The following is a 13,407-nucleotide window of genomic DNA, read 5'->3' on the forward strand; positions in this document are numbered from 1 at the left end:
CATCTCTGTTTTTGAGTCTGTCTCATAAAAATACTACTTATACTATGACTTCCTTGTACAATGTTTTTACAGGTAAGTCAAATATTTCTATAATTAGCCATCTATATAACATATATTGCCCTCTTTTTCACTTCTCTAACTTGAATTCTCATGTTAAATAACCTAGGTATGTAAACAAAATTATTGTCAAGTTTGTTTTACAAGAGTAACACAGTACATTAGCAGTACTAAACTATAAAGCAAATTATGACATTCTAAAATTAAGACACATGTAATAGCTCATGCCTATTTTAGAGTGAAACAAAGTAACAATATGATTTGGGAAGAACTGGTTATCCTTTTCATTTCTTAACTGAAAAAAAAAAAAAACCTAAAGGAGGATTTATAGTCTTCTACTCACATAGAAATGAGCTCTTTCTTGCTTTGTTGTGCTGTGCTCAGTGGTAAGAAGACCCAAATCAGAAGAAACAAGTCAGGAAAAATACAGATATATTCCTGCTATTTCATTTTCTTATTGTGTGAGAGTTAAGATGACTCCAGTCTTTACTTTTTACCATTGTAAATAATGTTATTTATTATTCGTATACATTTTACTTAATCTGGTCATGGATGACTTCCTTAATATTCATTTACAGGAAGGGCATTACTGAGTTGAAGATTATAACCATAATACATATTGCCAATTAGCTTTAAAAATATTTTCAGATATTTGAGAATAATATTAATTATTTGAGAGAATATTAATATTAACAATAGTTTTCAAATGTGCTTTGAGTAAAAATGTTAGTACTAAAAAGATATGTATGATATAATGTAGATGTAAGGAGGGCTCAGAATACTGGAAAATGGTTTTATAACAAGAACTGATGTTCTTGTTTCTACCTCAATTTGACTGCCTTTTAAATCAGTGTTCCTTCAGCATCCCTATTTCAATTTATACCCTTCATAGGGATATCTGATGATTCATTAGAATATTCAGCTCTGACATGGAGATGTTTCATCATGCAATAAAATTGTACAAGCAAGGATATAACAGTGCCTTGGTTCTGAGTATGTGTGTTTGGCAGTCTTCTAGGAATTCTGCACAACTTGGCCAAATTTGCAAGAAAACTTGCAGAATTTGGACCTCCTTTTCCAGAAGAGCTCCCGAGTTTTAGGGGCCTAAAATATACTTCAAAATCTATTATTCTAGCGACTGATATGACATATTTTAAGGTGCAATATTTTAAATTCCTTTGGTGTTTTAGCACTAGTTATGCCCACAAGATAGGAATGTATCACATGGATATCAGAGTGTGTATAGTGAGTAATGAGATCACATCCTTCTTACTTCAAGCAGGTTATGCTGCAGGTGGCCTTTATCTCAGTGTCTATGGAACTCCCTGATTGGAAGAGTTAAACAAGGCCACTGTCAGTATGATGGGGCAAATACCATCACATTTATGAGTTGATCATAGCACTGATTTTGGTGGTTGCCCCTCAGATACTTGTAATGTAAAAGAGTTTTCACAGCTATTTTTGGCTTCTTTAATATATGAAAGTTATCATATATTTATGACAGGATTCTGTGTTTGTCAATAATCATTTTGCATAAGTAATGCTTATACTTTATGAATTTTCAAAAATTATCATACATATCAACTCTTCTCTATTTTTTCAGTTTTAAAATCCTAAGAGAGGGCATAAAGCTGTTTAACAGACTGAAGTATTAATTGCAATACTCAAATCACAGAATTGGTAATACATACTAAACCCAGCCTCCACATGTTTGAAATTGAGAATAATAAACACCACAGTGCAGAACCCCTTCACGATTACATTAATTGATGACCAAGAGGAATATGTTAAGTCAGACATAAGGAGGAATTGCTGATTATAAGAGTTTCTAAAATATATTGCTGGCTATAAAAAAAAATCTGGCATTCCTTGTCTGCTAATGTAAATTAATTGGGAGTGATTTCTGTCACATGGTAAAGGCTGACCTTTTTGTGGCGAACAGTCGGACTTGCTTATCTCTTTAAACCTCTACCAACCCTGATTCTTACAACTGCTTGAGAGGGATGCCATCAGCCAAGAGCCAATCATAAGGGAACTTGGACAACTCTTCCTAAATGGGTCCTGACTGAAGCTAAAAAGATGATGTCTTTTTTTTAAACACCAAGATCGTGCTGTGTAAATTGTAGGAGATTGTAGTACCCTGGGGGCTAAACTGTCTATAATTCCAGAGAAAAAGTTAATCTGCAAAAAATGCAAAGCACAAGCTAAATAATTAACTTCTTTTTGCTACAGAAAAAAAAGTTGTAGCATTGAGATTAAAGAGTAAGTCAGGAATATGTTTTTAAAATATGTAGTGATTTGATACGTCTTTGATGATAGTGTACTCTACAAGCCAATCACTAATACTGGCACTGTGAAGAATGGGCCACGTGTCAAATTGATGAACAAACTTTAAAACTTTCATTGTGTGTGTGGCTGTGTGTGTGCATGTGCACATGCAGCATTGTTATTCTGTTGTTATCGTTTTATTCCAAAGGGCAAAAATTACAAAAATTTTACTATCTCCCGAAAGAAACACTTCTTTAAGATACTCGGTGATTTGAAATCTTTAAATTGAGCTTATATCTGAGCTCTGAAATCAGAGCTTCTGGCAAGTACTAGAACCAGTTTTGTCTGTGTAAAGTCCTTGGCAGTGACAGACTAATGGCTCTCAAGAATGGCTTCACAGTACGATCACCCAGAAGCTTTCAAAAATTCTTATAGCCAAGCTGGGTGCGCTGTCTCATGCCTGTAATTCCAACACTTTGGGAGGCCAAGGCAGGAGGATTACTTGAGGTCAGAAGTTCCAGACCAACCTGGCCAATATGGTGAAACCATGTCTTTAATAAAATTACAAAAAAAAAAAAAAAAAAAAAATAGCCGGGCATGGTGGCATGTGCCTGTAGTCCCAGCTACTCCAGAGGCTGAGGCAGGAGAATCACTTGAACCTGGGAGGCGGAAGTTGCAGTGAGCCCAGATCATGCCACTGCACTCCAGCCTGGGCAATGCAGTGAGACTCCATTTCAAAAAAAAAAAAAAAGAAAAAAACCAACTTCTTGTACCCCAAAATAGTCAGTCAGAATATCTGGGGTTGGCACCCAGGCATCAATATGTTTTTAAAGCTTTCCCAGGTAATCTCGACATGTAGCCAATTTGAAAACCACTGATAGAGACCGAGCCAAACTTCTGGGTCAGTTACACATTGAATGAGACATATTTTCTCTGCCAAGCCTACACCCAAGTCCTATTCCTGACTTAACAACTAAGAGCAGGTGGTTGGACACCAGTTGTCATTTGCCCTGTACCTTTTCTCATTTACTTAGTTTATATATATATCTTATCCAATTTGAGTGAGGAATTGGGTTAATTCTGGCAACATGTAAGATGCTTGATATAAAGGATACGAAATACCATTTGAAAAAAAAAAAGGTATTTAAAAATCTCAAGTTAATTCTAACTGGGAAATGGCTTTACCCATTAATCTTTTTCTGTTTTTATTCCATTTTGGAATCTGGTGCTCAGCTAGTTGGTGAAATTGCTATTATTCTTGTTCTTAAAACATGTGGATTGTGATTATATATGTAAACCCTTGTTAAAAGCGACAAGGCCACCAGAAGATACTCTAGTGTAATTTCACCAAAGCGCCCCTGGCTGCCAAGAATGGGAGAGTCAGCCTTAGCTTTGCATGTGTGTTAAAGGAAGGACATGCCCGCACCTGTCACTTGACAGGGTGGCCCCTCAAGGAAACTAGCAAACACCATTCTCTGCCACTTAGTTCTTGCGAGTGGTCAGAGGACAAAGAGTTTCACACCCTCAGCAGCCCTCGGCTGGCAGCACACAGCAGACACAGCTGAAAGGCTTGTCTATCATTGGAACAAGTGTCACTGGACTCCTGTCCCTCTCTATCTACTTGGATCCTCATTTCAAAAGATGCTTTTAGAAGCAGTCCTTTTACCAGGGGAGGAGAGGACATGAGGCTGAAAGCTGCTAATTGTCCGGGTGACTGAGCCAATTGAGGTGGAGCTCTTGAGAGACAGCAGTCCCGGTGCCCGGGAGTCACAGGAGCATGTGGAGGAGGATGCAGGGTCCACCAGGGCAAGCCCTGATGGGGCAGCCTCTGGTTTCACAGGGTTGTAAATCACAAACATAATAATGAGTATCAAAAATTTAGTGAAATCTAAGTCCTCATCAACCATGGAGGCTGATGTTCCATTTCTCTGAACTTTGTCAAACCTAAATTTTTACATTTTTTTCTTTGACTTGCAACCGTAAGGTAACCCATGAAGCATTAGTGTGTTTTTGCTTGAGTGAAATGAGTCAAAGAAGATTGAGAAGCAATTTATTTTTCAAAAGTAGTATTGGTAACACAGCATGCATACACATTATACACACATACACATATGGTGATTATTAGATCATGTAACAAATGCTTCCCCAGAAAAACTGCTGAGAACTCTGCTTTTAAGTACGCGTTAGGTTAGAATAAAGCCCGTGTTAATAGAAAGAAAGCAACAGATTATATTTGTTAAACATTATAGTAGAAGAATCACCATTGTGGCATATTTTTGTATACTGAATGACATTTTTGAACTTTTTGACTTAATCGGATTACTGGTCAGAAGTCATTACGCCTCATCTAAAAGAGAGTTGCTATAGTGGTGGAAATAAACAATAAATAAACTCAGTCAAAAAGTGGTAGAAATTGTCTTCCCCAAAATAAAAATTTTTAGGCAACTTCTTTTTTTTATAGTTTAAAATTCTGGTTACAAACCATTTATGTCATGTAAAAATATAAACAAAATGCAAATTACAAATAAAGATGTTTTTATTTGGTTTTTTTTGTGTGTGTTTGTTTATTTTTTGGGACAGAGTCTTGCTCTGTTGCCCAGGCTGGAGTACAGTGGTGTGATCTCGGCTCACTGTAACCTCTTAGGTTCAAGAGATTCTCCTGCCTCAGCCTTCTGAGTAGCTGGGATTACAGGCATGTGCCACCATGCCTGACTAATTTTTGTATTTTTAGTAGAGACGGGGTTTCCTCATGTTGCCCAGGCTGGTCTTGAACTCCCGGACTCAAGTGATGCACCTGCCTCGGCCTCCCAAAATGCTAGGATTCCACCACGCTTGGCCTCTTGTAATAAAGTTTTTGACTGCAGTTTTTTCTAATATCAAGGTAGTAATAACATGGCTTTGAATCCAACTATTTTTATTTTATTAAGTGTTGCTGATCCTTTATATCACAATGCTCTGTACTCTGTGAAAAATGTCATTTTCAATTTTTATATAAGTTTAATCTCATTTTAAATGTATAAATGCCCACAAAGAAAAATTATTTTTCATAAAGCCAAAAGTCCCTTAATAATGTGAAATAACCTCAGTGTAATTTTCCATTTGGTTGAGTTAGTTTTTGCTCCTGGTATTCTTTCATTATTTTTGAAATTGCTATTCTATTGATAAAACCTATTAACAAGTGTAAATGAGCATTTATGTGGTTATGCCAGTTTAAGGCAGTTTAATCTATATATTACTTTCCGCCATATTTTTTACTGAAGCAGAAACTGGCGTGGCAGATGCAACGTTTCTCCAGTTGAGTAAAGAAAGTCCTGCCTTCTCTTAAATTTTAGGTCCCGCCAGTTACAGCAGAGGTGAGGAAAGTTTTTACATTAATATCTTTATATTTACCTAAGATTTGAAGGGCAAAGGAAATAGAAGCTATAAATCTGAGAAATCTCATGGTAATCACTTAAAACAAGTGAAAAACCAAGAAATCTGGACCCTAGAAAAAGTTTGCCATCTTTTTTTTTTTTTTTTTTTTTGAGACGGAGTCTCGCTCTGTCGCCCAGGCTGGAATGCAGTGGCCGGATCTCAGCTCACTGCAAGCTCCGCCTCCCGGGTTCACGCCATTCTCCTGCCTCAGCCTCCCGAGTAGCTGGGACTACAGGCGCCCGCCACCACGCCCGGCTAATGTTTTGTATTTTTAGTAGAGACGAGGTTTCACTGTGTTGGCCAGAATGGTCTCGATCTCCTGACCTCCTGATCTGCCCGCCTTGGCGTCCCAAAGTGCTGGGATTACAGGCGTGAGCCACCACGCCCAGCCAAGTTTGCCACTTTAAAGGGCGTCTCTCTAAGTGAGATGTCTACCATCTTCTAGAGACCATCTCTGACTAGAAAAAATAAGAAAATCTATTGGTGATATCAGTTATCATTGTTTTCCAGTGGCTATATTACCTCATAAAAAGAAAATATCAAACTTCACAAAACTATCTCTAAATGGCATAGAATTCCCTTTGGTACAGAATTCCCTTTTAAAAATAATTGATTGTTTCCTGATACTACAGTAGTGTGTGTGTGCGTATATGTGTGTGTGTGTGTGTGTGTGATGAGAACACTTAAGAAATCTATTCTCTTAGCAAATTTCAAGTATACAATAAAGTTTAATACTGTAGTCTTCAAGCAAGCCATGATGTAAGCAGAAACTCTCTTCTTCTTTCTTATTAATCATAACCACCACTTTTTAAGCCCTTACTTTCACAGTCATTACATAGATCACTTCTGGAATCCCTGTCAGGTAGGTGTTAATATCCCTTTTCATAGATGAAGGGACTGAGGCCCAGATGTTAAGGAAACTGCCCTGATACCACAGCTAGCAAGTACCACAGACAGATTTTAAATGCAGTTTTTCTGACACTGTGCTCTCAACCAGGATGCTATGCTGCTGAATGCTGCTATATTCCTCTGATGAGTGGCACTGCATGAGAGGAGAGACTGCAGAGCGTGTTAAGTAAACAAGATTGGTGATGGTTGGTGTCAGCATGCTCAATAAGGATGCTGAGAGCCCAGCATCCAGAGTCACAGATAGACACCTGGGTTCTGATCACTGTTCCTACCAAGCCTTACTGGTTGTTTGGCCTTGGACCAGTTGTTTAGCCTCTCTAGGCTCACTTTCTTCATCTGTTAAATAGAGACAATAAAAGGTCACACCTAATATTTTGCATGCACAATCACACATAAATGTGAAGTGCTTTGTAAGCTGTTAACCATCATCTATTATACTAACATAAAAAGGAGGGGAGGAAAGAAACTATGCATGACTCACAAGCTCCAGTGACCACTGCTAGCAATACACCCTGGGGTTGAAACAGCCCCTCCTAAAGTGAATTGTGGTGGCTCACTTCCAATCCTAGCATTTTGGGAGGCTGAGGCAGGAAAATCACTTAAGGCCAGGAGTTCAAGACCAGCCTTGTCAACATAGCAACATCCCATCTCTACCAAAAACTTAAGCATTAGCCCGGTGTGATGGTACACACCTATAGTCTCAGCTACTGGGGAGGCTCAGGCGAGAGGATCCCTTTGAGCCCAGGAGTTCAAGGTCACAGTGAGCTATGATTTTGCCACCACACTCCAGCCTGGGTGACAGAGTCAGACCTCATCTCAAAAAAAATAAAAATAAATAAATAATAAATAAAATAAAATGTGTCTGAATAACTTATGGAAAACTCATGATAGTGTTAGCATTCGCACCAAAATAATATGGCAATCCCATGGAAACAAAGTTATTGATGCATGTGGAGTGGCTTCCTTTACCTCAGAAATATAAACCTAGGATATATATTTTTATTTAAATGTGTTACTAGAGAAAAACAACATCTTTTGACAGCATCAACTTTTGACATTAATTATAGGGTATTGCTGCGCACCTCACTCTGCAGAGCCCCCAGCTCTGGAGTTTCTCGAAGCACATGACTAATGATGACTAAGCACAAAGCAGCCAACCCCTAAGAACTACAGCAACCTTTCAGCAGCATTTCCTTGCTTTCATAGTAGTTTTTCTCAACCTGGATATTATAGTAACGTCGGTCTTTTTTGTGTTTATTTTGGAACACGGTTTGTGTCAATCTGCCACAGAGTTAATAAATTGTAGGATTTGCAAAGGAAATATACTGGGACTGAAAAGTAAGAAGGCACATATTTTTGCCCACTAGCAACTATGGCTCACAGCACAGATTTAGAATGTCGGTTGGGAGGGAGGCAATTGGGTAAAGCTGCTATGAAATTAATATGTAATGGATATTACAGAGAGTATATTTCTCAAGAAATTAATATTATTATTATTTTGAAAAACAGATCAGGCCAGGCGTGGTTGCTCACACCTATAATCCCAGCAATTTGGGAGGCCAAGCCAGGAGGACCATTTGAGGTCAGGAGTTCAAGACCAGCCTGGCTGACATGGTGAAACCCTGCCTCTATTAAAAATATAAAAATTAGCCGGGCGTGGTGGTAGGTGCCCATAATCCCAGCTACTTGCGAGGCTGAGGCAGGAGAATCACTTGAACCCTGGAAGCGGAGGTTGCAGTGAGCTGAGATCATGCCACGCCACTGCACTCGAGCCTGGGTGACAGAGTCAGATTCCATCTCAAAAAATAAAAAGCAGATCAGTAAAACGTGCCATGAAATCAGAGAAGAGAGAAGTTTAAAAGATTTTAAAGTTAAATAACAGCAACAGTAGATGGTAGACATTATCAGTGAAATGTGCTGAAGATCAGGTGCAAGAACATGTAAGTGGAGCCGCTCATAGTGGCTCATGCCTGTAATCCCAGCACTTTGGGAGGCCTAGGCCGGCAGATCATGAAGTCAAGAGATCAAGACCATCCTGGCCAATATGGTGAAACCCCGTCTCTACTAAAAATACAAAAATTAGCTGGGTGTGGGGGTGCACACCTGTAGTCCCACCTACTCAGGAGGCTGAGGTAGGAGAATCACTTGAACCTGGGAGGCAGAGGGTGCAGTGAGCTGAAATCATGCCACTGCACTCCAACCTGGTGACAGAGCAAGAGTCCATCTCAAAAAAAAAAAAAAAAAAAAAGAATATAAATGAAAAAGCCCCAACTACCTATCTCTCAAACCTCAGGCTACAATAGACCCTCCTTCTATCACCTTGATTCAATATTTTATATAAAGTCTAAATACCAAACAAATTTGCTCTTTGTTTTGTGTCTACCTTTCTATGATCAACTTTGGAAGTTTGTTTATGTAGCATAAGGCTTTTAACAGACTTCTTTCATCTTTGCACTTTTATAAGTATATACATAAATTTATTTTATATAGTATATAATATTTATATGCAATAAGTATGTACAACAAATATGTTGTCAATTTCTACAATACATTTTAAGGTATTTGTTGATAGTAGTCATCAACTGATATTTAATTTTAAAGTCTATAATTATGTTGAACTATTACAAATCAAAGTGCCCAGAACTGAGGACATAATCCAAAGTGTTTTAAAAACTAGATCATTGTCTAGAAATTAAAATTGTCTTTGGACCTTTCAGTCAAATATGTTTTGAAAAATAAGATGCTATTTATCAAGACCATTTTATAATGTGTTATCATGAGAAAAGCTTTTTCTAAATCACGTAAGTTTCTATCCAGCATGACCTTGTGGTTCCAGCTGACAATCCATACAGTCAAAGTTGCACTCAGGAATTACCATCAGAAGGGAGGTCAAATTGGAATCCTTTATCTAAAGAATTTCCATTTTACTCTATCTATATATGTCATATACACCTTAAAGTTCATCTATTCACTCACTTAAAATATTATGCAATTCCTCAGTCCTCAACTTCAACTTACAGAAAATCTATTAAAAATATCAACTAGTTTAAGATAAAATATGTGCTAATTACTCTATCATACCTCTAGGTAGCAGGATAACAAAAAAAAAGAGAATGTCAATGAATATGATCTAAACTAATTCCATCATTGCTAGCAGTTGAAATAATTTAATCTGATTATAGAACTAAATCCAGTAAACTGAAGCTTAACACAAAAATAAAGCATTATTTAAAAATATCTTACAGTTTTATATATGCCCACAAAAATTCTTGTGGAAAGAGTGTTTCTTTTAAACATGCAAATATTGAATAATGTGACTTTCTCTTTAAGAATAGCTAAATTGGCCAGGTGTGGTGGCTCACACCTGTAATCCCAGCACTTTGGGAGGCCAAGCAGGTCAAGAGATTGAGACCATCCTGGCCAACATGGTGAAACCCTATCTCTACTAAAAATAATAATAATAATACAAAAATTAGCTGGGTATTGTGATACGCACCTATAGTCCCAGCTACTCGGGAGGCTGAGGCAGGAGAATCGCTTGAACCCAGGAGGCGGAGGTTGCAGTGAGCCGAGATCACTCCACAGCACTCCAGCCTGGTGACAGAGTGAGACTCCATCTCAAAAAAAAAAAAAAAAATCCCCTGCATTGACTTGCATCTGTAATCCCAGCACTTTGGGAGGCTGAGGCTGGTGGATCACCTGAAGTAAGGAGTGCTCAATCAGCCTGGCCAACATAGTGAAACCCCATCTCTAATAAAAATACAAAAATTAGCCAGGCATAATAGTGCATGCCTGTAATCCCAGCTACTCGGGAGGCTGAGGCAGTAGAATTGTTTGAATCCGGGAGACGGAGGTTGCAATGAGTCGAGATCATGCCACTGCACTCCAGCCTGGGTGACTGAAGAGACTGTGTCTTTTAAAAAAAAAAAGCTAAATTATTTACTTTTAGGTTGGTGCAAGAGTAATTATGATTTCTGCCACACTATTTGGTCCTAATAAGCTGTTTCTAAACCACCCTCTTATTCTAACCTGACTTTGATCCAAACAGATCACAAACTTTCATAAAATGGCATCTGTCCTCAGGCTTTTCTAGATAGGGAAACATGACTGATAAGAAACCTTAGCCCACAGTTTCAAAGTGTTCAGAAGAATTCCTTTAAGAAAAAAATGAATTGTGTGTGTGAGTGAAAAAATGCTTAAGATTGTGGTGGGGGGAGGGGAAAGTGCTAGTCTTAAGAGGATAGAAATAACGAAATTTAATTCCCATTAGATTCTTAGGCTTTCTAGGAAAGACGTGGTGATGAGGCTCCCGTAACTGCAAATATCTTTCTGGATGGCTGTGAACACATATGTTCAGGAAAAGTGAAACAAAACTTGAACCAACATCCCTCCACACACAGGTCACCAAACATCTGTCATAAGTTATCAATTACTACTCTAGACTGGACTCAAGCCTGTGACCCGAGGTTGAAAAAGTCCCATAGTTCATTCTCTTACCCTGTCCGTGATTTTTCTATGTATCACCTTTAAAGCTTCTGTTTAAATCTCCAGGGATTTGGAAGATCAGATGACTCCGTGACGTTAATAATGTATTTACACCCGAGGTGTCTGTGTGCCTCACCCTGGGGCTGATCTTATGCTTGCTGCACCAAAACGCTTTACCCTGTCATTGACATAGTTCTTTAATTGCATAAATGCTTTAATTGCAAACTACAGACAATGTCTCCTTGTCCGAGGAGAGTGTTTTATTTTCCTTAAGATTTTGAGTTTGATTAAATGTTAATACATACAAGAGTTCTGGGCAAATAAACAAACAAACAGGCAAACAAAAACCGAAAACCCTTCTGGGCATGTCTAGGTGAGCTTTTTCCCTTGAGAAGAATTAGTTATTGGAGGGACTACTAAATAAAACTTAGGTGACAGCATCAATTGTCAGAGCCTTTGATCTCTAATGGGTTGCATTCCTGTAATATTCCACCTCAGTTGGATGTGTGAGAACTAACCATGGCAAAGCCATATCACTCACTTGCTGACCATATGATATCAGTTTTGCCACACAGTGATGGCATCATCTCTTCTGGGATAGTGATGACCTCACTTATGAAATCAAAGGACTAGGCTAAATAATACCTTAGGTCAGCCAGGCGTGGTGGCTCACACCTGTAATCCCAGTGCTTTGGGAGACTGAGGCAGGCGGATTACAAGATCAGGAGTTGGAGACCAGCCTGGCCAACATAGTGAAACTTTGTCTCTACTAAAAATGCAAAAAATTAGCTGAGCGTGGTGATGGGTACCTGTAATCCCAGCTACTCAGGAGGCTGAGGCAGAAGAATCACTTGAACCCAGGAGACAGAGATTGCAGTGAGCCAAGATCACACCATTGCACTCCAGCCCGGGCAACAGTGCAAGACTTCGTCGCAAAATTAATTAATTAATTAATTAATTTAAAATAAACATAATAATAATACCTTAGGTCCTTTCTTGCTCTACAATTCTGAGGAATGGAAAGTAGTGCAAATCTCCAAGAAAATTATGGAAAAGATAAGGGTTCCGTGTGATCAGGCATTGGATGACTCCTTGCTGGTCCTGGCTCAGAAATTGTGGGGCATACTTTGCTTTCTTTTGATTATTTTTCCCTTTGTAGTAATACGGAAACCCAGTCAGCATCTCCCAATGCAGGGTTTGGGTGGGTACCTTGCCTCATTGACCAATAGGTGCATCGTCTTTCTGTATGATCATCATTGCTCTGTTTAAAATTTTAAAAGCTGCAGTAACTCAACATGTAGTGAGGTTTCAGGTTTTAGTTAATGACAAGATAATGTCTTGAATGTGCAGGAAAACAGGGAAGTAAATTTTTTCAAACCTTGATCAAGGTGAAGATATACCATGACCTCGAAGTGGACAGTACTTGGGGTGGTGAGGGAGAAGCCCAGCCTGGAACTCAGAGAAGGAAAAGGAAAGTAGTTGTAGGTGATAAGATTGCAGAGTTGAGCATCCTGTGTTGGTGGGAGCACAAAGTGTATAGGATCTGCTATGATCTTTGGCTTCTATACTGAGTGAGATGGGGAAGCATTGGAGAGTTTTGAACTGGAGTGACATGATCTGACTTAAACTTTTTAATTTTTGTTATTTTTTAATTTTTATTTTATTTATTTAGTTTTTTGAGATGGAGTCTTGCTCTGTCGCCCATGCTGGAGTGCAGTGGCACAATCTCGACTTACTACAACCTCTGCCTCCTGAGTTCAAGCGATTCTCCTGCCTCAGCCTCCCAAGTAGCTGGGATTACAGGCACCCGCTACTACGCCCAGCTATTTTTTGTATTTTTAGTAGAGACAGGGTTTCATCATATTGGCCAGGCTGGTCTCGAATTCCTGACCTCAGGTGATTCGCCCACCTCGGCCTCCCAAAGTGCTGGAATTGCAGGAGTGAGCCACCACGCGGGGCCCCGGCCCAAACTTCTTAAACAGGATCTATAGTGGCCACGCTGAGAGTAGACTTGGAGAGGCAAGGGTGGAAGCGCAGATGTAGGGTAGAATACTGACTTCTAGTACTGGCTCTGCTATGAACGTTCTTTGTGCCTGTAAGCCAGTCATTTCATCACAGGAGCCTCAATTTTTACCTGTAAAATGAGAGGATCATTAATATCTGAGGTTCCTTTCATTTCTACCTTTCAGTGGGTCAATACTTGGAAGAATATTGCAAATTTTTTCTATTAAACATAAGCATTTTTACACATGGTGTTTCCAAAATTTATACCTT

At 38.9% G+C, this 13,407-nt stretch overlaps 1 protein-coding gene across 3 annotated transcripts in view; it reads left to right on the forward strand.

Annotated features, from left to right (window-relative positions):
- HHIP (hedgehog interacting protein) overlaps positions 1-13,407 on the forward strand; it is a 96,199-nt gene that overhangs the window by 14,282 nt on the left and 68,510 nt on the right. The window lies entirely within an intron of this gene.

Source organism: Papio anubis, chromosome 3 (assembly GCF_008728515.1).
Source record: "Papio anubis isolate 15944 chromosome 3, Panubis1.0, whole genome shotgun sequence".
Lineage (NCBI taxonomy): Eukaryota > Metazoa > Chordata > Mammalia > Primates > Cercopithecidae > Papio > Papio anubis.